Genomic DNA, 27,357 nt, shown 5'->3' on the forward strand with positions numbered 1-27,357 from the left:
TAAGTCTATAAGTGCCTTCTTCTCTCATAACTGTAGTATTTCTATGAATGATTTCACTTTAAAAGAAATAAAAAGAGAGGCACCTGAGTGGCTCAGTCGATTAAGCATCTGACTTCGGCTTAGGTCATGATCTCAAGGATTGTGGGTTCGAGCCCCGCGTCGGGCTCTGTGCTGACAGCTCAGAGACTGGAGCCTGTTTCTGATTCTGTGTCTCCCTCTCTCTCTGACCCTCCCCTGCTCACGCTCTCTCTTTCTCTCTCTCTGTCTCAGAAATAAATAAAACATTAAAAAAAAGAAATAAAATGATCTTCTGCCTAAAAAAAAACTTAAGATGACTGGTTAACAGGAGGAACAGTTCAGGTGACACAGAGTGAAATATGAAAAACCTATTTGTCTTGTGTCCAAATATCTGGGAAGTCTAATGGCTTAAGATGTTTATGTTTAAAAGAATGTGCTTTCATTGGATCCACTGTGTGTTAATTTCTGGCCCCAAGCAATTTGTAATTATAGTATGTCCTAGGTCTCTTGGAACAAATTCTATTTTGATCAATAGAATTAACAAATATTCACATGCACACAAGTCTGTAACTAAACTGAAAGCGTAATAGGAAAACACATGAGTTGCTTAAAGAGAACAAAAGGAGTAATTCATCTTTTTTTTACAGTTCTCACAGTAAATACAGATTAAAATTCACAGATCGAAAACCTGAAGCAACAACCAATGCGTCAACAACTTGAGGAACTTTGAAATTCCTAACCCTGTAATTTCGGTTCTATCCCCCCTTGGGACAGGAGAGGTGGGGTCACGACGGCTGACAGCTCACAGCACAGTGTCAGATACAGAGCTGAGAGTCACGGCTCCACGCTCACTGACCCTGGGACCCAGTCGAGAAACTTGAGCTCTGCGAGCCTCAGTTTTCTCATCTGTAGGATGGAGATAAGGACAGGAGCTGCCTCACGGGACTGCTGTGCGGATTAACTGCGGGTAAAGCCGGTAAAGCTTAGAGCGGTGTTTCCACCATGCAGTGAGTTCAAAAGCTATTATTACTGTTTTCCTCATGATTCTTAGACTGCATGCAACATTTCTACCTTTCATTAAGACATTTAAAGCGTATCCATCACTCCTTTATTAAAGTCATCCTGAATGACAAAAATATTCTGGGTAGAACTTTTTTTTTCAATAAATGCCATCAAAGTTACCTGTGAAAGTTACCTGTCATCTCTTTCTGTGTTGAGAAATTCTGGGAGGCCTGGGTTTAAGGCCTCAACAGCATTTGTTACATACAGCTGACATTGAACATCATGGGTCTGAACTGCATGGGTCCACTTACACGCAAGTTTCAATAAATGTAGTACTGTAAATGCATTTTTCTCTTTTGGTTTTCTTAACATTTTCTTTTCTCTAGCTTACATTATTGTAAGAATACAGTATGTAATGCATGTGATAAACAAAATATGTGTCTACCGACTATATGTGCCATCAGTAAGGCTTCTAGTCAGTAATGGCTTATTAGTAATCAAGTTTTGAAGGGAGTCAAAAGTTATATGTGGATTTGCCACTGCATGGGGGGCTGGTACTCCTAAATCCTGCATCGTTCAAGGGTCAACTGTATAAGCAACAAAAAAGTTTTGGTAATTTCAAGGGTAGGAGTGCAAAGCTCAAGTTATCTCTATTCCACTACTGGCCAGTCATGGGTCAAGCAGAAAGGGGTTTCTGTTGACACTGGGCTCAGCGTTCATCTCTGTTAGGGCTGAATAAGAGACTCCAGCATCCTGGGGTGTTGCTAACACAGCCCTGTCTGGAGTTGTCTACAAGGTCTCTTACCCCACCAGCACCCACTTCCCTTCTTCAACACGGCAGAGGGCAGTGACGTGGCCCTCCGTAAGGGGTCATGCTTGAAGAATAGCCCTTCATAAAAGAATGACTGATGTCCCTGCCATAGCTGATTCTTTGAAATCATCTTTCTACATGAAAGACGGCCCTTTCCAGAAGGCCACAACCATTTCCCATGGAAACCTTTTCACCACTGGTATCAAACAGCATAACCTAAAATGTAGTCCCTAATCCTGCTGCTTGCAAGTTATTCAAAGAGAATCACTACAGAGAATGGAGGCATCTTTTAAGGGTTTTGTTTGTTTGTTTGTTTGCTAATTTCTACTTTATACAATCTTGAAACCTATGGTTAGCGTTTTGGTACTACACACGCCAAAGAAAAAAGCACATACACACACATACACACGCTCCCACGGACATAACTAAGACAGGAAAAAACTACGTCTAGATCTTCATGGCCACGAGAAAGCACACAGGCGCTGTGTAAACTTCGACTAGCGATCTCCGATCCTCTCCTGAATTATAGCACTTGTCCAGGAAAGCGACAGTGGGCCAGTCAGGAGAAAACCCAAAATGTGACCTTGGCATCGAAATCTGCAAATGTATGTAATACCACGTCCTTTTCCCTATTTTTGTCATCTCCTCAGTCCAGCTGATGAATATTCCAGAGACACACGTTTTATCTATTTCCAATACATCCTAAAACTATTTTGATCGCTGACGCAAGTACCGTGGGGGCCACACCGTTCTGTTTGCAGCCCCCCGGAATGAGAAAGCATCTCCTTCAGGTGTCCTCTGTCGAGCAACGGGAAGTTCTTTTCTCTGCGGTCTCCAGCTTTCCACCAAGTGAACTCTAATTGTCACTATCAGGAAAGCAGCTCAATTTTTCTGGCTCATCTGACACATGAAGCCCTCGGGCTAGAGTCCTGCCTGCTGCATCTTCTCCCATGTGCCAGCTCCTCAGGCAAGGCCCCCAGGAGTTCAAGTGCAGGAGGCTCTCCAAGTGGGAGAAGGCTCACGGTTTGGGATCTAGTCAGAGGTCGGTCTAGAATGTTCAAAAGCACTTAGTGTAACTTCTTCATTTCATGGAGGAGGTAAAAGGCCAACAGTGCTTCACTTGCTAACTTGTAGTCAAGTTGAGCCTTGAAGGCCACACTTACAAGGATGGGTGGAGGCCTGAGAGGAGATTACCCCCTCCTGCATCCTTTAGGAAGGCGCTGTTCAGTCTATTCTGTATCCTCAACGAGTAGATCTAGGCCCACACAGTCCTGCCCTTAACATGTGACCTTGGAAATGCTGTGCGCCCATCACTGTGCTGATTCGGACCCGGCCAGCCGGCAAGCAGCACCACCTCCCTAGCCTTCTAGAAGAGAGCCGGGCAGTGCGGAGCTATACCCCAGAGCCAGCCCCTGCCCACCAGGAGCCTGAGGACCCTGCTCTCGGATCAGAAGGCCCCCGACAGAAATGGGAAGTCCGTGTGGGGAGGTGGGCGGAGCTGCTGAGGTGCCCAAGGCCTGCACTGTGTGTTCCACAGGGTCAGACCCTTTTCTAAGTGCCAAGGTCAAATCAAAAGCACCAATTATGAAAGCCAGAGGACAATGCTGCGGCACCTTCCAACCGAGCCTCCTTCCACACCTGTGCGGCCGGCATGGCCCCAGGGCTGCACCTGCGCCCGCACAGAAACTCACAGGAGTGGGGTGCTGAGGGCAGTCAGGAAAGGAGGAGCAGGACTGAGGGCAGTTGGGGGTTCTGGCAGTTCACAGACATGTTAGAGCGGAGAGGGCAGTGAGGGGGGAGGAAGGAATGAAAGGAAGAACAAGCAAGGGAGGGGGGCAGGGGGCAGGAGAGAAACTGCACAGAGAAACACAAGAAGGAATTAGGCAAGTGGAAGGAATAAGAGAAATAAGCTCACCGACCCAAACAAAGGAGGGACATGGAGACTCGGAGCACAGTGAAGCAAGGCTTTAATCAGCGTTCTTGCGAGAGCGGGTGTGTGACAGGCACACTGGGGTGGTGACGGCAGACCATTTATCTCCTAGCTTGCAAGCCCCTCCCCTGGCCCCTTATTGGCTGAGCACTACAGAGGTTACAGCCTGACCCCTACAGTCGCCTATGCACATGTAAGGCAAAAAGTAGTCTGTACATTTCCTGAGCTAATCCAGAGACTTTCAGTCCCTCCTAACTTTGTTCTTTGGTGTGTGCTCATTGCAAAGCCCATGAAAATAAGCCTGCTGAAGGGGGCAGTGGGGAGGGATGGGGGTGGGGGATGGGAGTGGAGGGAAGAAGAACCAGGAAGTGAAGTACCTAATAGTTTGGGACTCCACTGTCAGGGGGGTAAACCTACTATTAACTAGACAGCACAGCATTTATTTGGTATTTCTGAAAACGAATCATCTCCCTTACTTCTCCTAGGGAGAAGGGCAAGGGGAGGGGAGGGGTGAGAGGGATCGATCTGGTGGAACATAGTAATAAAATTTAAAACGTGGACCAGAACAGGGGCACCTGGGGGGCTCAGTCGGTCAAGCATCTGACTCATCAGACTCTTGATTTCAGCTCAGGTCATGATCTCACAGTTTGTGGGTTCGAGCCCCACAATGGGCTCTGCTTGGACAGCACTAGAGCCTGCTTGAGATTCTCTCTCTCCCTCTCTCTCTGCCCCTCCCCTCCTCATGCACTTGCTCATGCTCTCTTGCTCTCTCTCAAAAATAAATAAACATTAAAAAAACAAACAAACAAACAAAACCCAAAAACTTGGACCAGAGCATTATCAGGAGCAGACATTTGCTTTCATCAGGCACCTGGCCATTAACACCCACCACTTCTGTCCACTGTGTGCTGGACATTATACCAAGTCCTTGACAGTTCATCTCTGGGCTTGCCACTTATTAACAATGTACAATTTTCAGCAAGAAAACAGCTTAGAGTCCAGTACGCATACCGAACAGAAATACCTTTGAAGGCTGGAAGACGCGAAAACCTTCACACTGATGTCTATGGGCTTCCCACTTTCAGAGGTCTGAATGCCAACCAGGCTGTCTTTAACAAATGAGACTGAAAAGTGATTGTTTTTCATCTCCTAAAACCTCAGGTTTATGGGCAGTGAAAAAAGCCTAAACTATTTCCTTGGCAGTATTTGCACCTAGGAGGTAAGATTAAGTCAACACAGTATGATGACATTTACATAATAAAGGAGTTCAGTGAAACTTGGACTTTAGACTCCATTAACTTTATCTGCTAGTCTGATGCTTCTTCCTGATATCTGAACAGAGAGGAACTGTGAAGGAAACTCACATTAGCACTAACCAAATGCTAGTTTTCCATAAGTACCCTTGCACAAACAAGCTGGCCCCGGAGAACAGAGCTCAGACACAGGACCCAGACGTGAGGCCAGTCTGGATCTTACAGATACACAGAAAGCAAACGAGGCAGGGACGGAATGGGAAGTCTCAGCTGAGCCTTCAGTCTCTCTTTTCTCTGTACTTTTTTAAAAATACCTACCCAGACCCTTACCAGAAGAGGCAAGATAGTGTCATTGCTTTTTTTATTACAATGCCTCTGATATCCAGAAATACCCTCTGAGTGGTTAGCATTTATAGTTAAGGAGGTAATAACTTAAAGTTATCTTGATTGCTATAAATAGCGCTAGACTGCTACCACCTACTTATGTAACCCTGGGAAAGTCTCTCTGGGCTGTTGGGTGATTTCTCTATTGCCTGAGAAAGGCGAATTTCATTTCATAGTTAATCTGCAGTGGAAGCCTGTCAGAGACGCCCAACGCAAGCAGATGTACTGCGGTAATGGAATTCAATCTCCTGCCTACGGGCAGGGCTGCATCTAGCTCATACTTGAACATACGGGCATTGCATCTATCAGGAATTCTTCATTTCCAGGAGCTCCGACTGCAGGACTCACCGCGTTCACGATGCACCTTTAAAGATACTCCCTGGCATACAGTGCGAAGGTTCTTGGTCATAAAGTTCTAAAGAGAATCCGACTCTAATCTTAAACACGGCCCCACAACGACCTGGATAGAGCATCTCTGGATGTGTCCAGTAAGTCAGAATCCTCAAACACCTTTGGTCGTCTTCCTCTGACAGAGCATAAATGGAAATTTCTTACCTTGCAATCAGGACCCCTCTACCACCTGACCCCCACCTACCTCCTTTCTCACTGTCCGAGAAGCCAGAGACTGAGGTAAAGGAACTTGGGCCAAATCCCACAGAGGGATGAAAAAGAAAATACAACGACCTCAGGTCATCTGTGGACGAGGCACAGGCTAGGCATCGGCACTGACATTATCTCATTTCATTTTTCAATCCAATGTGGTAAGAACCCAACATCATTTGTTCAGCTGGTTAAAGAGACAGACTTGAACCCATTGACAAAAGGGAAGCCAAGATCTCATGACTAGTAAATGGTCAGGCAGGCTCCGGGCAGGCTGGGTATGCCTTCATCACCTCCAGGAAGCCAGCAGAGCCCCAAGAGGAAGTGCACGTGGCTTGTGCCCATGAGATACACACCCCCCTCAGTGGCTGCAAACAGCCTGGGGCTATGAATGGAACATGCCATGTTTGTACACTGGTATTTGCACATGACAAAAATCAGGCGCTGCCACCTACTAATTCCCTCAGCCACAGCAAAACAGCTACGTTTTCCAAGAATCCTCAAGACGTTATTTTAAGTTCGTTTTGTAAATCTGTGCTCCTCCAGAAGGCTTGCAGGGTGCTAGCTAGATCTCTCCCTGCGCAGAGGATCTGTCCAGCACGAGCCAAATGCCAGTGTCTTCCAAACGAAAGCCTGTGGCCATGAGGCTGGGGGTAAAAGCGGAGTGACTCAGAGCTAAGCAAAAATAACCCCTGTTTTCACCTCAGGTCTAATTTTTTTTTAAATGTTTGTTTACTTTTGAGACAGACACACACAGAGAGAGTACGAGCGAGGAAGGGACAGAGAGGGAGGGAGACACAGAATCGGAAGCAGGCTCCAGGCTCTGAGCTGTAGGCACAGAGCCAGACAGAGGACTTAAACTCTCAAACCAGGAGATCATGACCTGAGCTGAAGTTGGAGGTTCAAAAGACCGAACCACCCAGGTGCCTCATCTAATTACTGATAGAAAAATATATTGTACACAAACATAATTTAAGCGATTTACTGAAAGGGTTTTTTTTTTTGTCATGATATAAAAGAACCAATACTTTAGAAGATGGGGGCTTATGACACTGCCATTACTATTTTCGTAACAAATGCTTTATACATGAGTAAAACGGTACAGAAAAGCAGCATATGCATATATTTATGTAAACCCCTGTTAACACAAATCTTTTTTTTTCTGATACAAAAATTAAATTTTGGGGGGCGCCTCGGTGGCTCGGTCAGTTAAACATCTGACTTCGGCTCAGGTCGGGGCTGAGCCTGCTTGGGATGCTCTCTCTCTCTCCCTCTCTCTCTCTACCCCTCCCGGACTTGCGCTTTCTCTTTAAATACATACATACATACATACATACATACTTAAAAGTCTTGATCTTTATTCTTTTATAGAACCTAAATTTATTTTTTATTTTATTTTTAAATAGTTTATTGTCAAGCTGGTTTACATATAACACCCAGTGTTTATTCCAACAAGTGCCCTCCCTCATGCCCATCATCCTAAAAGTCTTGATCTTTAAAAAAAATAATAATATTTTTTTCTTACGCAGCGAATAAAACTGAATGAAGATTTCCATGCTCTGTTACATCTTGGGGCATAGAGAATGTTTTATAGGACTGAACATTTGTAAAGACTTTCAAATACAAATGTCCTTAAATAACAATAATAATCTTAATATCTTGAAAGGAATATCTGCTCTAATAAAGACAAGTTTGGGGGTGCCTGGTTGGCTCAGTCAGATTAAGCATCTGACTTTTGATTTTGAATCAGATCACAATCCCAGAGTCGTAGATCGAGCCCTATGTCAAGCTCTACAATGAGCTTGAAGCCTGCTTAAGATTAATTAATTCATTCATTCATTCTCTCTCTCTGTCCCTCTCCCCCATGTGAGCTCTCTCTAAAAATAAAATAACAATAAAGAAGACAAGCTTGGCCAAAGTAGTGTAGGAATGTGACAATACAAAAAGAAGAGAGTACATAAGCCTGCTAGGTGAAGTGTGCCACCTTGGTCATCTATTTCACTATCAAATAAAAGGCACCTAACACCCAAAGAAACAGTACCAAGGTTTCTCACAGTGGGGAAGAAAGGGCTCCCAAGTACCTACATAGTCTCATTATGTCTTTCTCTCAATCAGAACAGCTCCCAAAATAGACACCCCTCCTTTCTCTCAGGCAGGGTAATTCCCCCAACACTGTGACCTGAGCATGTGAATTCTTTTTAAAGGAGTTACCAGGGCTTACACTTTTGTAAACAGGCCAGACCCTTTTCATACCTTACCTTCTTGAGAACAAAATCGGCCAAGTTGATGGTTACTGAAGCCATGAGAGCAGCCAATCCCAATGAAGACAGTTATTTCCATTTGCAAGAACAGGGTAAAGTGACTAGTAACCTGACAGCCACTTCTAAGCCTAATGACTTTGACCAGCCTGCTCCGCACTTCATTAAGCATAAATTGTTACAATGTTCTCAGTAGCAGACACTGAAAAGGAGAAAGGCAGCAAGCACATGGGCATAAATTTGTTCCACAAACAGTGCACCTTTGGTGATGGATTTTTAACTTCTTGTACACATTTCTTATTTTCTTATGTGATTTAAGAATCTTCAATTAAAGCGCTTGCCTGAAATACCTAACAGGCTCTGTGTGGGAGCCTGGGTACCCTGGAGGAATCAGGGCTGGCTTTGTGTGTGTTTAGTTCTAATAGCAATCCACTTCACAGAGATGGGAAAAGACAGAAAAACAAGTAATCCATACATAACATCACCACCCTTATTGAAGCTGTGATTTACATGCATTTCTTCTAGCCTCTGGTCCTTGGCTTGTTTTCTCTATTGAGAAAACTGAAAAGTCACTAATGGCTTTCTAGTCTGATAAAAAGCATGATGATTGGTTTTTTTTTTAAATTCAAAGTGTCCAGGAAAAGCAAAAACTTTTCTTAATTCTTACTAGAGTTTAATAATAATTTAAAGACTTAATCATTAACTATATGTACCACACTTCTATATACATAAAAAGAGAGAGGGTGCAGGTACCTTCTGATTTTCTAATTCACTATGATTATTTAAATGTTCATGATGAAATTTACACAGTACTACAGATGCAATATTATCCTACTTCCTCTTTTTCAATTACAGCATCAATGACCTCTGTTCTTTCAGGTCAGTATAGATCTGTATTACTGCTTTACTAAGTCGTTGCTGGCTTCCTTTAAGAGCTAGAGTAACAACGCAAAATTGCTAGACAACATTTCAGAATGTAAACTGTTTACAAACTGAGCACAAGTTTCCTTCCTCCTTCTTCGGTGCCACTGATGTGAGCATGATCGGCAACCATGTTACCATTATACTGCAACCTCTGTTAGGAATATTCAGATCACAAAACTTCAAAAGCCATTTTTATCTTCCAGCAGACCCAGAGCCCTGACTAAATCTTGACGCTGATGGAAGCTAGAGAGATTTAGGTACAAAATATCAGTGCAGTGGGCTGATCCAAAGACTAGAAAGTGCGTTTTACAGCCTCAGGGCTACTAGCAGTCAGCTGGATACACCACATAACCTTACTTTTAAGTATCAAGATGTTCCTCGCACCGGAAAAAAATATCTCTGCTCTTTATAAAAGACTTCTCTACTACTGTCCTGAGAGGGAGAGGAAACTCTAAAAGGCTGCTACTATTCAGAAATTTCCACTCTCGTGCACTTACCATTTTTCACCTACTTTTACGAAAGGGTTTTTATAGCCCAGTCTTCCTTTGTAAGAGTCAATACACTTTATGAACTTCCCGCTTCGTCTAGTAAAAGATTTAACAGGAGCCTTTGCCCAGCCAGCAACCAGTGACACTGACTGAGAGCACTCGGCGCCAGACCACGCAGCACCCAGCTGAGAGGAGGTGCGCGTGTGACCGCAGACCTGCTCTAACCTCCTCGGCGTGGGAGCACCGAGCAGCCCAGCCCCGCCAATGTACACAGAGCGGGACACCAATGGACACACTTGGCTCTGCTCATTCACCAGTGTCTGCTCTGCTTCAGGGACTGTGTGAGGCACTGGATCCCGTGGATGACAAAGACTCAGTTCCTGGAAGCCGTGTGCAGCCTAAGTAAAGGAAGGAGACATGCAAATAATTAAAACACGTTGATGTCCACACAGTCAAAGAGAGAGAACTGCATGGTGCTATGGAAGCTTTGAGAAAACAGCCACCTGTCCAAGGGGGGGCTGCTCAGGATGGTTGCAGACCGGAAAGGACGAGCAGGAAGTTTGCCAGGTGGACAGGAAAGGGGAAGGCATCCCGAGTACAAGAGAGGCCGACAAAATTATGGCATGACAGAGCCTGGGGCGGTGGCGGGGTGTGGGACGGCTACAACACAGAGAACCCGGGCTCTCAAGAGGCAGAAGTGAAGGGGGTGGAAAGGGAGCTTAAAACCAGAAGTTCGGGACTCTGTTTCATGTTCATGCTGTGACCTTTTGCAGGCAATGGGGAGTCAAGTGCGACTATCAACGAGGAAAACAGCAAGATTGGATAATTCCTAAAATGTTGTCACCAGTGGTATTGGCAGTCAGGATTCTACCAAAGAAATGGAATAGTGTGTGTTTATATAGTTGGGTACAGGGGGTGGCAGGGGAGAGGGGGGAAGAAGAGGAGGGGAGAGAAGCAAAGGAATTGGTTTACTCAACTGTGGGGGCTGGGAAGGCTGAAATCTGTAGAACAGGCTGGAAACTGCCATAGGAGGGCTGAAGCTGCAATCCACAGGCAGAATTTCCTCTTCTTCAGGGAAACCTGAGGTTTGCTCTTAAAGCCTTTCAACTGATTGGATGAGCCCCTCCCCCATTGTCTCCTTTACTTCAAGTCAACTGATTATGTCAGTCCCATCTACAAAATACCTACCCAACAAGACCTAGGTTAGTGCACTTGACTGGGTAACTCGGTGCTTACCGAGCCAAGCTGACACTTAAAACTAGCCCTTACAGGGGTCTGCACTGTTTCCTGAAAAATGAATGAATGTGAGACCAGAGACAAGGAAACAGGAAGTCTAAGCTCAGCTGGGAAGAAAGATGGGCCGGTGGTCGGAAGGGATGATGGAGGGGGCTGGAGGAGTTAGCCAGGGCACCAGAAGAATATCCAGGAAGCTCATCTCTAGGAAGTTAGAGAAAGGAGACTAGCATTCACACACCTCTCATTCAATAAAGGTCTAGTGGTGAACTACTTTTTACCCAAAAATTCCCCTACCTTAAAATATGGGGCATATGGAAGTATAGCGGGGGGTCTCGAGCTCACAGTTACTAACTGTGCAGACTTCTGATTAGTCAAGAAAGATTTTCTGGACTAGAGGGGTTTTTGTTGTTCTGCTTGGTTTTTGTTATGGTTTGGGTGGTTGGTGGGGGTGTGGGTGGGGTGGTGACGGGAAGCCACAGGCCATGGATCTCTGTTCACAGAAGGAGCCACAGATCCAGGTATGAGGTGCCAAGATGAGCTTGCCCTTCTGAGAACAGGGTGTTCTACCAACAGGAAGCCACCCTGGTCTTGGCTGACCTTCCCCCAAATATGTAAGAAAGTCACCAAATGGCATTCTCCACATCGGCTGCCTTTTCACAGAAAGCTAGAGAGGTTATGAAACGTTCACGGCACACTTGGAGATGCGAAGTATTGCACGCGCACTACCGTTTTAGGACCAGAAACAGAGAAGTATTAGCACCTGCTAGAATGCACATAACTCGTCTCTGGGAGGGTGTCCTAGATACTGTGAGGAAGAGACACAGATGGTGGGTTTGGACCCTGTGAGTGCCTTTCTCCCAGTAAATGAAATGGTAAATAAATAATCAGTAAAGCAACCTTTTGCTGGCCCCCAACCCCCACCCCCACCAAGAAAGGCAGATTCTTCTATAAGGGCACAGGGCTACACCCACAGTAAGCTAATCACATCCAGGTAGGTGATCTCAGGAGGCAGGAACATGGCCCGAACAGGATGAAAGGCCCTTTCTGGGCAAGGCAGTCACTGGGTGGCGCCCAGGTGTTCCCTAGGGATGGGGCCACAGGCACACGGACTTCTGGAACCATCACTTTCATGGTGTTCAAAGGGTGTTCTGAGGATCACTTTGGTGGGGAGAGGGCAGAGCAGAGCGATCAAACGTAAAAACTTTGGCGGTGACCAATTTAGGCAAAGAATCTGGTATCACTGTCATCCAGGCCCTACATTATTCACCAAGGGGGTCTCTGCACCCCTCTATGGTGTTTACTGGAGCAATCCCTACACGTAAGTGCTGAGCCAAAGTTATCTGACCCAGGTACGTGTTTTGTTTCCAAGGTCTTCAGTCTTTACACAATCTTTTCTGAAATACTAAGATGTGGGAGAGGTCCCTCACCTGCAGAGCCGTGGCCGACCGTGGGTGCCGAGACGGGGACACAAGCAGCCCTGCTCATGGGAGCCTGGGAGCACAAGGCAGCACGGGATGGCCCGGCTGGGGCCTGACGCACAACCCACGGTCCCAAAACGTGCTTCCCATTCTTCTCAGACACTAATCCTTAGAGTTAAGTGCAGAGCCAATTTTCTAGAGAAGTAATTACATAATCCACTTTCTTTACAGACAAGCTTTTCTACAGAGTAATCGCCTGAGCAAAAGGAAAATAAATATTACCATTAACATGACTACAGTAATCAAGCATACGCTGAAGGCAGAGCCCAAAGCACAAGGGTTCTCGTGGAGTCTGCAAACCACACGGTCGAGAATTGGGGGGTTTTCTTCTGCAGTCTCTTTGCTGCCTTATTAGCGGGCTCACAAGGTTGAGGACTGGTATGATGAGCAAATATGAAGAGCCACCCTTGTCCTGAGGGAAAACCCCCAGAGACTACAACCAATCCCCATCATTCATCACCTCAGTCTGTTTCCTCCCCCCACATAACCCTGTCTTCAGCTCATCATTTGCGTGAAACGCAGAATACCCGTATTGTTTGCCACTTACCTTCCCACATGATTAAGGCTCATAGACAAAACATGTGTTTTATAGCCCCAAACAACAATTGGCTCCATAAATATACTTCATTCATTTGTTGTATCAACAACCATTCACCATGAACCTACTGGTAGGGAGGGGACACGTCCTTAGCCTCAGGAGAAGCCCAAGGAGAGGGACACAGCCAGGCCTTCCCAACGGCGTGGTCATAACATCAACGCACACAGTCCACAGGATCCCAGCTACCCTGAGCAGGGTCAGCAAAGCCTCGCCATCTAGATGAACATGTCACAAAGAGGGGACATTCCAGCCACATCTTGGCTGGTGAGCAATGTCACCCAAGCCGGTGAGAACACTGACTGCAAGAGGTGTGTCCCCAGGCGCAAAAGCAGAGAAATCTAGGTCCACAAAGGGTTTGTGGAAGAAAATGTGTGAACATGTCTGCCCCATCAGGGAGAATGTCTGGAGGTACCAAGAGGCCAACGCACGGCCAGAGCAACAAATAACAAAACATGAAGATGCCAGAATAAAACCAAAGGCAAGTCTTCAAGGAAGAACATGGGAAACAGAAGAAGCGCTCTGTGTCTACCCAGGATGTGCATGCCAAATGGAAACGTGGGTGCTGGATGTCCTTTGGTCCATACTGCCCCTCCCTCTCCAAGGCATGTGGTCCCTGCCCCAAGAGAGCTGCAACCACCCTGCAGATCACCCAGGCACACACGTCAGCAGCTGGTAAAATCCCCACCCCGCCCCCGCCCCCCCATTTCTAGCCTACCTCACACATACCATGGCTCTCTCCCTTCCACCTGACCCAGGCACCCCCTTGGTGGCCCTCCTTCTCTGAAGGCTCCACTGCAAATACTTCCAGTCTTTTTTTTTTTCTTAATATTTTTTATTTATTTCTAGGAGAGAGAGAGAGAGAGAGAGAGAGAGAGAGAGAGAGAGAGAGCGAGAGCAGGGGAGGGTGAGAGAGAGAGGGAGATACNGCTGGCAATCAGCACAGAGCCGGACACGGGGCTCGAACCCACGAACCACGAGATCATGACCTAAGCGAAAGTCGGACGCTTAACCGACTAAGCCACCCAGGCGCCCCAAATACTTCCAGTCTTACAGCGCCATCATCTACAACCTATTTTTCACTCTGGCCAGGGCCTTTTTCTAATTCTTCCCAAGTGGAGAGATCTGAAAGCAAAATCCTCACGGCTGAAGAATAGTGTACAGAATCTGAGCACACCATGTCTGAGTGTGTGCAGTTCGCAAGGAAGATTGCTGAGAACCACCAAAGGAGCCAGGTGGGTGTGAGAAGTCTCAGAGGTAGTTAAGCATTCACGCTAGGTGATTAAGATGGGCGCAGTGTTGGACAGGAACGTCCATGATCTGGAAAGCTCACTTCTGTGGGACACTTTTTTCTCTACTGATCACAAATCAGTCAGGTACTGCTAATAAGCCTCAAATACAGGGAGGTTAAAGGAAGGGGTCTGAGACACAAATACAGCAGGAAAAACAAAGCCTTTTTTATTTAACTGAAAATCTGCTGATCCAACTTCTATTTCAAGGTGAAACATACAAACTTAATGGTCAATAGTATTTCTCGACCATTTTTTTAAAAAGTGTATTTATTTATTTTAAAAGGGAAAGAGAGAAAGAGAATGAGTGGGGGATGAGGCAGAGAGAGAGAGGGAGGGAGGGAAGGAGGGAGGGGGAGAGGCAGAGAGGGGGGGAGAGAGGGAGAGAGAGAGAGAGAGAGAGAGAGAGAAAGAGAGTGCNCTGCTGATCCAACTTCTATTTCAAGGTGAAACATACAAACTTAATGGTCAATAGTATTTCTCGACCATTTTTTTAAAAAGTGTATTTATTTATTTTAAAAGGGAAAGAGAGAAAGAGAATGAGTGGGGGATGAGGCAGAGAGAGAGAGGGAGGGAGGGAAGGAGGGAGGGGGAGAGGGGGGAGAGAGAGAGAGAGAGAGAGAGAGAGAGAGAGAGAGAGAGAGAATCCCAAGCAGACTCCATGCTATCAGCCCAGAGCCCAAAACGGGGCTCAGTTCCATGACCTGTGGGATCATGACCTGAGCCAAAATCAAGTCAGACACTCAACTGACTGAGCCGCCTCAGTCTCTTCTTGACCATTTTTACTTTGTTTCTATATATCTCTAGCTCACTACTTCACTTTAGGTTACAATAACTAGCAAGAGGGAGGAGGGCTCTCAATCATCCTGAAGCCCAGACACATACACAGGCAGAGAATCTCAGTAAAGAGGGTTTGATGACCGAAACCGACAGTGATCTCCTTTTTTCCCCCACTGCTGTGCAGAAATGGAGAAGAGCCATTGAGAATGCCTGAAAAGGCATTACGCTCCTAGCTCTCCATGAGATGGAGTGTAGACTTTCCTAATCTGCAACTGCCCACTCTCACTTAGGGGGCTTTTTTTGTTGTTGTTGCATAAAATATTTATTAATAATGCTACTTCATCAGTTTACCAAATGGCATCTTGCTGTATTCAAAGGAGTTCATTACTCAAAAGACCATCTGTCTAAGAGCTCAACAGAAGGCTTAAATAATCAGTAGTGAAGAATGTATGGTCGCATTATATCAAGTCAAATATTTACATCTCTCAGATTTTAAATACGAACGTTCTTACCCAGCCATCCACCACAAGTCAGACTTAATGACTACGCCGTTCTCTTTGTCTTCTTACTTCTATATTTGCAAACCCGTATAGAAATTGCCGTACAAGGAGAGCTCTAACTTATGCAAACAGGACTGCCAATCACAACCCTCTGTGTAGCACCTTTATTTAGGCAAGAAAAATCCTGACGGCAGCAGCATTTTCAAGCAGAAAAGCAGTTAAACAGTATTACATGAATCAGAAAAACATTTGGGGAAAACAGCTGATGCTGCCTTTCTGAGCATTAATAATTGTGGTTGTGGCCGCCCCTGCTACAATCAGAATTGAAGGCAGGCAACCCCTCTACCGTCTTCCTGATGCAGACAGCAGAGCCCACGGCTGGCGGAACCTTCTCCACCATGGGATGGGACAGGATGAAAGATCTGGAGAGGTGCACGGATTAAAACAGACTAATGCGGGGCGCCTGGGTGGCTCAGTCAGGTAAGCGTCCAACTTCGGCTCAGGTCACGATCTCATGGTTCACGAGTTCGAGCCCCACGTGGGGCTCTGTGCTGACAGCTCGGAGCCTGGAGCTTGCTTCGGATTCTGTGTCTCCCTCTCTCTCTGCCCCTCCCCTGCTCATGGTCTGTTTGTCTGTCCCTCTCTCTCAAAAATAAATAAAATCATATTAAAATTCTTTTAAAAAAAAACAGACAAATGCTAAAGAAAGAAAACTGCCTTCAAAGTGCTTCCAGTAGGATTAAGTACAAATAGGAATACATTGACGTGGGTTTAAAGAGGCGGAAAAACAAGCAACGTGGAAGGAGCTACCAGGGAAGTAGTGAGCACAGTGGAGCAGCGCAGAACCCAATGTGGGGCTTGAACTCGAGAGCCATGAGATGGTGACCTGAGCCCAGATCAAGAGTTGGACATTTAACTGACTGAACCACCCAGAGGATTGGCAGGAAGGTTAAATGAGATAATACGGAGCCTGCTTCTGGGATCTAAGGCGCACTCCAAAAGCACAAACACAAAACCACTGTCTTGTCTCCTTTATCTCTTGCAGAAGCTCTGTTTTTTTCCTATGACCCAGACTCGACTCTTCCTCCAGCTCGAAGATGAAAAGGTTGACCTGGACCACCACATCGTGGAAGGTCCCTTACGACCTGAACATCCAAAGGCTGGAAGGAGCATAGGGCGTGGGTGCCAGGCGTGTTTACGGCTCCCCCGCCGCACTGGGGGCGGAAAGTGAACTAACTGAAGATGAGCTGCAAGCATGTGGAAAGTAACTGAAAAGGAGAGGCGGCAGCCAAGACTGATAAGCAGGGAGTACTCACAGCCAGAGCTGTAGGAGCTCAGGAAGGCAGAAGTCCCAGTGGGAGGGGGTGAGATGTGAGCAGGGCCTCAAATGACGGTTCCACTCCATCTTCAAAGAGAGAAAGAGCAGGCGGGCCAGGCTGTGCAGAGCCTGGGGGAGGCTGATGGATAAGTGGGTGTGGCCGGAGCAAATGATTCATACTTAAGTGAACATTCAGAACGAAAGCCGGAAAGACTAGTTAGTTAGCTGAAGCGGTGGGCCTTAAAAAGCTAGGCAGAGGAATTTTAACTTTATTTTGAAAACGGCAGGTTTTTAAGTCAGAGAAAGCAAGTTCAAATCACTTTCAGAAGTGTAGAGCAGCAGTATAAATATTATACTTAGCTCAGCACCTGACAGAGCGAGCATTGATTAAATGTGAGCTCTTACTAGGACTGACAGCGCTAAGTGCATGTATGCCACTTACACAGCATCACGTTTTCTTGACTTCCTTGGGACCCAAGTTGAAACCATGAGACGGGTTACAGAATTGGGGTCCGACTCAGATCAGGTCATCGATGAGGACTCAGTGAATAAGAGAATGCATAAATGAACGCACTGCCACGCAGATACGGTGTTAGGGAAGAAAAGACGAGAACGAAGAAGGGAGGACACAGGACCAATGGGCTGAAAGAGGATTGCTGTATTCCACACCACTCAGACCCACACTACAGTGCGGGACCCTGGCCTGGATCCAGCAACACTTGGGAGGCGACCAGACACTGAGGAGAAGCAGCCCACCCAGGATTTCGACAGAGGAACTGCTCCACCACCTGCTATATTTAGATAGCCGGCCCCTGGGCAACATTGGGGCTTACGGCGCTGACCCCAGCACAGCCGAACACCCCCATGTAACTTCTGACTCCCCAGAAACTGAACTGCGCGTGGCGTACTGTTGAGCAGAAGCCTGGCCGAGAACATCAATAGTCGATTAACATGGATTCTGTATGCTATATGTATTCTATACTGCATGCTTGCAAGAAAGTAGCCCAGACAAAAAAAATTATAATAAAGAAAAGCATAAGGGAGCGACGATACACCTACAGTGCTGTATATACTGGAAAAATTCCACATAGAAGTAGAGCCGTACGGCTCAAAACTGTGTTGTTCAAGGGTCAGCTGTATTCTCTTCCCTCTCTGGGTATCTAATGACCATTTCCCTCCCCCTGTAAAAGAGAAGTCTGAATCCTCTTCTACGATAAAATACATTTTGGGGCGCCTGGGGGGCTCAGTCGGTTAGGCGTCCGACTTCGGCTCAGGTCATGATCTCGCGGTTCGTGGGTTCGAGCCCCGCGTCCGGCTCTGTGCTGACAGCTCAGAGCCTGGAGCCTGCTTCGGATTCTGTGTCTTCCTGTCTCCCTGCCCCTCCCCCACCCACACTCTATCTCTCTGTCTCTCTGTCTCTCTCAAAAATAAACATTAAAAATTTTCAAAAAATAAATTTGAAAAATTAGCCTTTTCTGTAGTTAGTACTTCCCGTCTTCATTAGCAGGCTGTAAATTCCTGGAGTTCGAATACATAGGTATATTCACTATGGAGATGGGACCCATCAGTGAGTGATCAATAAAAATTTTCTGATTAACAACAGATAAAGCCTCACAAAATCACACTTCTGGTAAACCGGGTCCTTCTTTCACTTAAGCCTTCATGAAGCATGCATATCCTGGTGAGGCCTGTGGCGGAGCCCCAACTTCAGGAAGCTTACAATTTACCCGAGGAGGTGAACCTAACACGCAAGTCTTCCCACAGTGTGGCTTTCAATCTTACCTTCAAGAAAATATTTATTTTTCCAACACGATCACTACTAAAGGCCAAAACGGACATAATCCGAATTTCTATCTTGATCTCCGCCTGTGCCTCTGAGCAGTCTATGTTAACAAATGCTCAAATCATTTAAGTGCCGTGAGGAGAGGAAATAAGAAGAGAGGGAGAAAGTAGGAAAGATCTGTGAGGCTGGATACGAGACAGAGTGGCAAGAACAGTCTGGGACTTTGGCTATGGGACAGAAACATCCACAACCCGGACGTCGGGGGCTGGCTCAGGCAACGAGCCGGGGGCGCGGCTGCGCTAAAATAATAATATTATATTAGGAAATAAATATTTACGCTTGAAGTTCTATTTTTAACAAACTTACTTTAATCCAACCTCTCAAATGCCCGACCCTTCCACGGGAAAGCTCTGCACAGCGTTCCTAAAAGTAGTCTCCTTTTTCTTTCTCAAAATACCATGTAGATTGGTCTTCTGTTTGCTTCTGCAAGGATGCTGGAGAATGACACAATCGCACACATTACCTGGCGGCGTGCACACGCACCTCACTCACGACACACGTGGGGATGCTTTCTTTCTAGAAATGTGATCTGCATCCCGCCCATGTTTGCTGTGGGTGCTCTTGGCCTTGCAGCTATCCCCAGGCACGCGGGATATTGTTCCCGGGCGTTCCACAGAGTTTGTCAGTTTAATTTTATTGAACGGGCTACAAAAGTTTCAATTAATTTTATTGAAACAACAACAAGGGGGCGGCCGGGTGGCAGAAGTGGTTAAGCATCCAACCCTTGATTTAGGCTCGGATCATGATCCAGGGTTTGTGAGTTCGACACCCGCGTGAGCGGAAAGCATGGAGCCTCTCTCTTTCCTTCTCTCTCTGCCCCTCCCCCGCTTGCATTTTTTTCTCTCTCTTTCAAGATGAATAAAATTAAAAAAAAAATAGAAGTAAGGAAATAATTCCCACCAATGAGCGTCTGAGAGGTTCTACACACCTCTCCATAAAATAAAAGCAAGTACGTGAAACTAGAACTGAGTTTACACATTCACGTACATTAATTAGCCCACGCTGGCGGAGGCTTCTGCTTTGGAATCGGATACAACGCAAACGTCTGAAAACCTTCTCGGCTCTCTGTCACATGACTAACCTCAGCAGGGCTGAGAAAACAAGCCACAATCACACCAAACAAATGAAATCACCCAGTGAGACACATGTATCTCGCTGTGTTGTAAGCCCCGTGCCCAAAATGAAGACAGAGGCGTGTCTGGGACTCAACAAATTTACCCCCAAGGTAATTCAAGCCGGCTCGGGGAAGCAGGTACGTGTGGGGGCAAGTCTGTAGGTAGTTGGGCCCACGGTGACCCGCGCTGGGGCACCAGGAGCTACCCAGGAGCAGCCGAACCTGCCGTGACCTGGAAATCCTCCAGGTGGGCGAGCAAGGGCAGGTCTACACATCAGGACTCCTGAAGATGTGTTCTACCAAATGCCACCGACCACGAAACCTGCAACTGCCCCGCAAGGTGCAGGCTCCCGCTGAGTCCAGGATGAGGCAGACAGTCCAGGGCTCCCCCTCTGTCAAGCCCCTCTGACTAAGCCCCCAACTGCTAAATGTAATCTAATAATTTGCATACGTAAGGATAAAGGTCTAGACTATGACATCAGCTTCACAGAAAATCAGCAGATTCAAAAAGGAACCTAGGAGCCCACTCCGTCTTTGGAAATCCCAAAGAAATGAACGGATGAAAAGGCTGGAACAGCAGGAGAGAGCGGACTCTGTATTGTCAGTCCTAGAAAGTGCAAAACATGTTTCTAAACGAAACGATACTGGGAATTCACCGTTACAGAAAAGTATGGGGCGGGGTGGGGGGGAAATCCATTCATTGCGAGGGTGTTCACTAAAAAAGTTGCTTCCCTAGCAACTGGATAGTGCTACGATGTCCTTGAATAGCATTCTGAAGTAAAGACAAGCCAGAGTTAACCCAGAAGAATGTCAACAGTTCAAGGATCACCTAAGCTCGGTGATAGCCTCTGACCGGCTAACACAGGATTCCTCTGAGATGACGTTTACAGCCAAAGATAGCAAGAGTGCCCACAGTCTGAAGTATCTGCCTCAAGAATTCAGGATCCACTGAGCTGTTTAAGAGCTCAGTGTGTAGACTTGTAACTAACTAAAGCTGCTTGCCCCGCCTGTTCTAAAAACTAATGGAAGAATAAAGTGAACTTGACAGAGCCTCTGTCATCAGGGTTTTGCTGCCAGCCCTGAACCCTCCAATACCCCCAACATCTAGGTCATCTGTTGGACCCCCAGGCTTTTTGGTGGTGGTGTTGGTGATACTGCTGTTGTTTGAAAGACTGAACTCCCAAACTGTTCTTCCCTCCCCTTCGGGGACCAGGCAGGGCCCTGTGAAGCTGGCCAGACGGAGATGAGAATCCATCCTGCAAATGTGCTTTCACGCGCCAGACACTGGTAGCAATGGCATCTCCGGCCCTGAGCAGCTATCAGTGGGGCACATGAACTTCATTCAGGTGTGTAATCAGACATGTACGTCTGCTGTCCAGGGAAAACTAACAACAGACATAGAAACAAGATAAAGTCAGGAGAAATCAGGAGCTGTTCTCAAGGGCACTGGAGGAATTTTGAACTCCGGCTTTGTGAAACTAGGCATCTTATTCTCTCTTCCACAAACACTTCAAAACCACACTGAAGGGCTCCAAGTTAATGAATACCCGGATCAGACTTAGTCTGCGAAAAACCTGATAAGATGGTTAAGTGTAGTTAAACTACTCTTTAAAAAAAACAAATGTTTATTTCACTCAATGTTTTAGGCCCAGATACCAAAATCTCTGTGAGTATGGGATAGAGGGAAATGAAACGGCCATAAGGGACACAAGCCAACACTTCTCAATGGCCCTGGGGCAGCAGTCAAGAGAGGAGGTAAAACTCTACACCCAAACCAGGTAAATCCCCCCTCGAACAGCAAAGAATTAACAAATACTAAAGGAGCGAGTGGGGGGCTCAGTTGGTTGAGCATCTGGCTCTTGAGTTCAGCTCAGGTTATGATCTCATGGTTTGTGAGATGGAGTCCCACATCAGGCTCTGAGCTGACAGTGAGAAGCCTGCTTGGGATTCTCTCTCCTTCTCTCTCTGCCCCTCCCCTGCTTGTGCTCTGTCTCTCCCTCTCCCTTGCTCTCTCACAATAAATAAATAAACATAAAAATGCTGAAGCGGGCAGCTCAATAAAATGATGGGATCGAGGGAGTTAAGAGGCTGGCACAGCACAGTGCCTGTCAAATCCACAGCAGGGGACAGTGGAAACGTTCGTGGACCTAGTCTCATTCATTCATTCATTCATTCATTTATTTTGCTTTTACCAAAAATCTTTATTTTTTCCTATAGCTTTGAGTTACTATCTCGTATAGTAACTCTCACTGCAACCACAGGACTACTGTTAGCACTTCCAGGGCAGGCATAGTGGTAACAGACTCCTTCAGTTTTTATCTGAGACTATCTTAGTCCCTTGCATTCTTTTTTTTTTTTTCTTTTTACAAATGGTTTATTGTCAAGTTAGTTTGCATAGAACACCCAGTGCTCATCCCCACAAGTGCCCTCCTCCATGTCCATCTCCCCCTCTCCCCCTCCCACACCCATCAATCCTCAGTTTGTTCCCAGCATTCAAGAGCCTCTCAAGGTTTGCCTCCCTCCCTCTCCCCCACTATTTCCCCCCTTCTCCCCCACGGTCCTCCATTAAGTTCCTCCTAATCCTCCTATACGTGCAAACATATGGTATCTGTCCTTCTCTGCCTGACTTACTTTGCTCATTTATATCTCCCACCATCAGGATGAATGAGAGGAGCTAACACACTGAATGCCCGCTCCCCGAGTACAGCATGCTATTTCACGTAAGGCATCCTAGGATGTAGTTCTTTGTAACCCCATTAAATGTGAGACAAGGGGCTTAAAGAGTTGAGGTGGGTTATTCAGTTCTGGAAGACACAGGGGCCAGGAGCAGGTGTTTGATTTTGGTCAAGGGGCTACAAGCTGCTCCTTATGGGTCTTCATACATGTGCGATTTTCTCTCCCAGCCCCACAGAACACTAGGTCCTGCCAAAGGGTGACTTCAGCCAGTCTTTCCACTCCCTACCCCTGAGCCCTTTCTTGTTAAGCCAAATCCTGGGGCACCGTGGACTTGCCAATCGCCCCCGAGAACGTTTTTTTCTCCAGCTACTGGAAGCCAAGGCTCTTGCCCTGTCCTGCGTTCTGGCAGACGTGACCCATATATTACCATTACTTCTCTATGTGCTTGTCTCTCCCACTAGGCTGAGAACCTAAAAATCAGAGAACTCTACTCAATTTTGTATTCTCTCATCCTGCCTAACAAGGTACCTGATGAAGGAAGGGAGGATGGGAGGGAGGAAAGGAGGGAGGGAGGGAGGGAGGGAGGAAGGGAGGAAGGAAGGGAGGAAGGAAGGAAGGAAGGAAGGAAGGAAGGAAGGAAGGAACCAGCTAAATGCAATATTGCCAAGCAGCCCAGGGCTGAATACTGTCGGCAGGTCCTACACCCTGTACCAGCCAGAGACGGTTACGTGATAGTCAACAGGTAAGCCATTCATTTAAAACACTGAGGTGGCATATTTTTATATATACGATTATATCCACATCGACAAGGCAATGCTGGTATGCAGAGCAAGCCAAAACAAAGAAACAGCCTCACTGGAAAAAGTGACAAGTCCTAACGACATTGTTGAGACAGAACCCTACCTGGAAAGTCAGCTGCCATGGGCTTTCATCTTGTACAATAAAACGTCTCTGGGGAGCTGAGAAATAAGGAAAGATCACCCTCTGAGATTTAAACTTTAAAGAGCAAGAAGCCCCAAGGCCTGTAAGATCTGTATCCTAATTAATGGCAAGCTATGATTTGAGAAAGGAGTTTGGGGCAGGCATTTGGGGCATGGAAAAAGATGAATCCCAAAGCAAATCCTGGCGGAGGGGAAGAAACGTCAGCCGTTCAACAGGGAATATGCTCTCAGGACATCCTCGCCTGAATCCAGTGACTGTTCAATTCACTAATCTCCCTTGCTCCCACCGCAAATGCGCCAAGCAACGTCCAGATTTCTGCCTACCTCGAAGCAGGGAACATGCGGACTGAGAAGGTGTCCCCATGACTGTATTTACTACTGTAAATTACTAAGTGGGGTACTTGTTACACACTCAGGTTAGTGAGCTTGGTTAATGGGATTATGGGTCTGAGACATGGATCCAATCTCAGTGCACTGAAAAAAAAAAGACTGTTTCTTCTGAATGCCAAATAATGGGGGCACCTGGGTGGCTCAGTCGGTTAAGCGTCTGACTTTGGCTCAGGTCATGACCTCGCAGTTCGTGGGCTGAAGACCTACATTGGGCTCTTTGCTGACAGCTCAGAGCTGGGAGCCTGCTTCCCATTCTGTGTCTTCCTCTCTCTGCCTCTCCCCTGCTCATACTCTTTCTCTCTCTCAAAAACAAATAAACATTAAAAAAAATTGTTTTGGGGGCATCTGGGTGGCTCAGTAAGTTAACCGTACAACTTCAGCTCAGGTCATGATCTCACGGTTAGTGGGTTCGAGCTGTTCTGTGCTGACGGCTCAGAGCCTAGAGCCTGTTTCGGATTCTGTGTCTCCCTCTCTCTCTGCCCCTCCCCTGCTCATGCTCTGTGTCTCTCTGTCTCTCAAAGATAAATAAAAAAGCTTTTAAAAATATTTTAAAAATTGTGTTTTTCTGAATGCCAGATAATGACTATCACCATAAAAGTTGTTCAGAAGAGTTGGCAGGCATTTCTGCTGGCTGATGTGCTATCCTATGCACTCACATATGTTTTCTTCAGATTTCTACTCCGTGTGTGATGTTTTATTAAGGGTCATCACTTATGATCAACAGTAAGTTTTTGTTTTTGTTTTTTTAACCCAAGAGACGGACCCAGTGTCCTGGTGTAAAACTAAACCCTTATCTCTCAGGGTATAAGTGTCACAGAAACAGTTTGGCTTCACCAGTACTAAATGAAAACTGCCTTGGCAGGGCTGAGGCTAATTTCTGCGAAATTTAATTTGCAAAAACCAGCCCAAGGCTACCATGATATAAATTCACTTGATGTGTTAATTTCACACTTTAGAGCCCTCATCCCACTGGTGGGCGGGTGATCTCAAGTATGTAAAGTAGGGGAGTGTCTGAATTTACCCAAGCAACCTCAGCCCTCAGCCCTCGCGGAGCCGGAGCCCAGCTTCCCTCCCTCCTGCATGCCAATGAGAAAGCAGGGATCATGGCAGAAATCAGCCAGGCTGAGTGAAGTACATTCAGTATGCAGAGTTCTATCGCTGGCCGGCAGCGGCTCACCTGATAAACTCTTTCTTCCACATCTTCAAACAGACGGGGCACTTTTAGTATGGGCAAATAATGACATGACCTCAATCAGCTCTAGTTCGATCTAACAGGTACAGGACATCTTCGGCTCCTCAGCCAAGGGCACCAAACCTGGGAACCACATGGGCGAGTGCCAGCCCCCTCCGCCCAGGTCTGTGTTCCTGAAAAGAACTGCACCAGCCTCAGTGAAATAAAGACATTAAATGTTCTGGATTTAGGGGTGTCTGGGTGGTTCAGTCGGTTAAGCATCCAACTTTGGCTCAGGCCATGATCTCACGGTTTGTGTGTTCAAGCCTCGTGTCGGGCTCTGTGCTGATGGCTCAGAGCCTGGAGCCTGCTTCGGATTCTGTGTCTCCCTCTCTCTCTGCCTCTCCCCCACACATGCTCTGTCTCTCTCTGTCTCTCAAAAATAAACATAAAAAAATGAACTGTTCTGACTTCTAAAACACTGTTTATAAAGATAAGGGAATGATGAGACGTACAATGTCAGAAACTTTAACAAGAGCACACCCGGATACACACACAGGATGTTCACAACTATATAATACCACCACACATGGATAGACACACAAACACATTTATTCATAGAAAAAACGATGATGTTATTGGGTTTTATCTCCAGCTTTTGGCACTTGGGTTGATTCTATTTCCTTCCTTCTATCCAAATATTATATATGGAATACATGTTACTTTGGACAGGGATTCCCCTTCAAAGCAAGAGTCATGGACACAAATATAAATACCCTTAAGTTTATCAGTAAGTGAAGATCTGTGTCTATTACTTTAAATCAGGAAGTTGCTCTGTTGTTGGAGTGAGCTGTGATTGTTCTCTGAGAGGCTAACTGGATGCAGACAGAAGCTGACTGTATCTGTTTATCAGGGGAATAAAAGTTCCATGATACAGGGAGACTAAAACCTACATGTCGGCAAATCCATCTAGAAACCAAATTTCCTTCCTGTTGATCCCCCCTAATTCATTCATGACTTTTAAATCCCTGTCAATTCCCTTGTCTCTGTTTCACACGGAACTGTTGGCCTTTCAGGGCCCATGGAAAAATGAGCCCAGAACAGAATTATCCCCATACTGCCGGCAAAGAAACTTCACTGGAGTTCAAAAATAAGAGTTCTCTGTGGTGCCGCTGGCTTCACTTTGGACAGCAATCCTACCTGCCTGCCCACCAGACTGTTAGGACACAACCACTTGGCCACCTTGGACCCCAAATAACATCCCAAGCCAACCAGTTAATAAGACATCAGTAATCTGGTCATTAGTAACTTATAGCCAAACAATAACAGTTTAAAGAAAATGCTATTCCCTGTCAATCTTGCACTTCAGTGGTCTTTAATAAAACTCTCAGAAATACACAATGTAATTCAGTCTTTTTCAGATGGTCTGCCTACCACGCTAGTGAGTAGCCACAGCTCCCATCAAAAGGGCCTAATTCCTCAGAAACAGGAAGGTTTTCCAGGGACGCCTTAGTGCTCACGGAAATTAAGTCACTGCTCTTTGGCTGATGTGGTCAGCAGGGGAAAACTCCAACTTTCTACTTACTGCCTGCAAATCTGGCAAATGTGAGCAGGAGGGGTGGCACAGAGGGGGAGGGAGGCCCGAGGCCTCCAGCCTTCAGGAGGCTCCCAGCTGAGCCAGGGAACTTAATGCAAAGCCTCTCCCACAGCAGGCTTCAGACCAGGCCACGTTGGGGCTAAGTTCTAAAATCAACCAGAAACGGAAGCTTCTAAGTGGATATAATTTCTCAAAGGGAACAGAATCAAGAAAGGTACCATTACTGGGAAAATTACCAAAATGAACAGGTTACACGTAAGACATGTAAATCACCCCCTGGAAGGTACTGGATTTTAGAGTTGCAGATATTTACCAGGGGGCGGGGGAAGCAAACAAGGATGCTGCAGTATCCTGAGCTAGAATTTCAATAGATATAAATGAAGCTTTTCTTTCTTTTTTTTTAAAGCATTAAGCTTTCATTAGTGAAGTACTTATTACGTACCTACCACGTGTTGGACAAACACATCACAGCATTATACATTTGTTCACATGTACAGAAAGTTATCCCATTATGTACCAGTTCCCTGACAGACCACAATCTCCATGTCAATAAGATAAAGTCAGTCAGATAAAATGAATTTCTGGACCTTTGTGATAAATGCTATAAATGACCTCCTACCCTCAACGATTACCTTCCCAACTCGAAATAATTATCCGTGTCAAAGAGAGTAAGGTTTCGGAAAAATTTCAAGAAGTCAGCTTTGCTGATTTGAAATAGATTTGCAAATATGCGTCCGTCCCCACGTGATCAGAATAAGGAC

At 46.2% G+C, this 27,357-nt stretch overlaps 1 protein-coding gene across 4 annotated transcripts in view; it reads right to left on the reverse strand.

Moving 5' to 3' along the window:
* SIPA1L2 (signal induced proliferation associated 1 like 2) overlaps positions 1–27,357 on the reverse strand; it is a 177,764-nt gene that overhangs the window by 136,064 nt on the left and 14,343 nt on the right. Inside the window, exon 1 of one of the 4 annotated variants that reach the window (XM_077751639.1) lies at positions 16,863–16,916. The exons of the other annotated variants lie outside the window; for them this stretch is intronic. The gene's annotated coding sequence lies outside the window, so the exon portion shown is untranslated. Of the gene's footprint in view, positions 1–16,862; positions 16,917–27,357 lie in introns of those variants that run through there. 4 annotated transcript variants of the gene reach the window in all.

Source organism: Crocuta crocuta, unplaced genomic scaffold, assembly GCF_008692635.1.
Source record: "Crocuta crocuta isolate KB4526 unplaced genomic scaffold, BGI_CrCroc_1.0 scaffold59, whole genome shotgun sequence".
In the NCBI taxonomy this organism is placed as follows: Eukaryota; Metazoa; Chordata; class Mammalia; order Carnivora; family Hyaenidae; genus Crocuta; species Crocuta crocuta.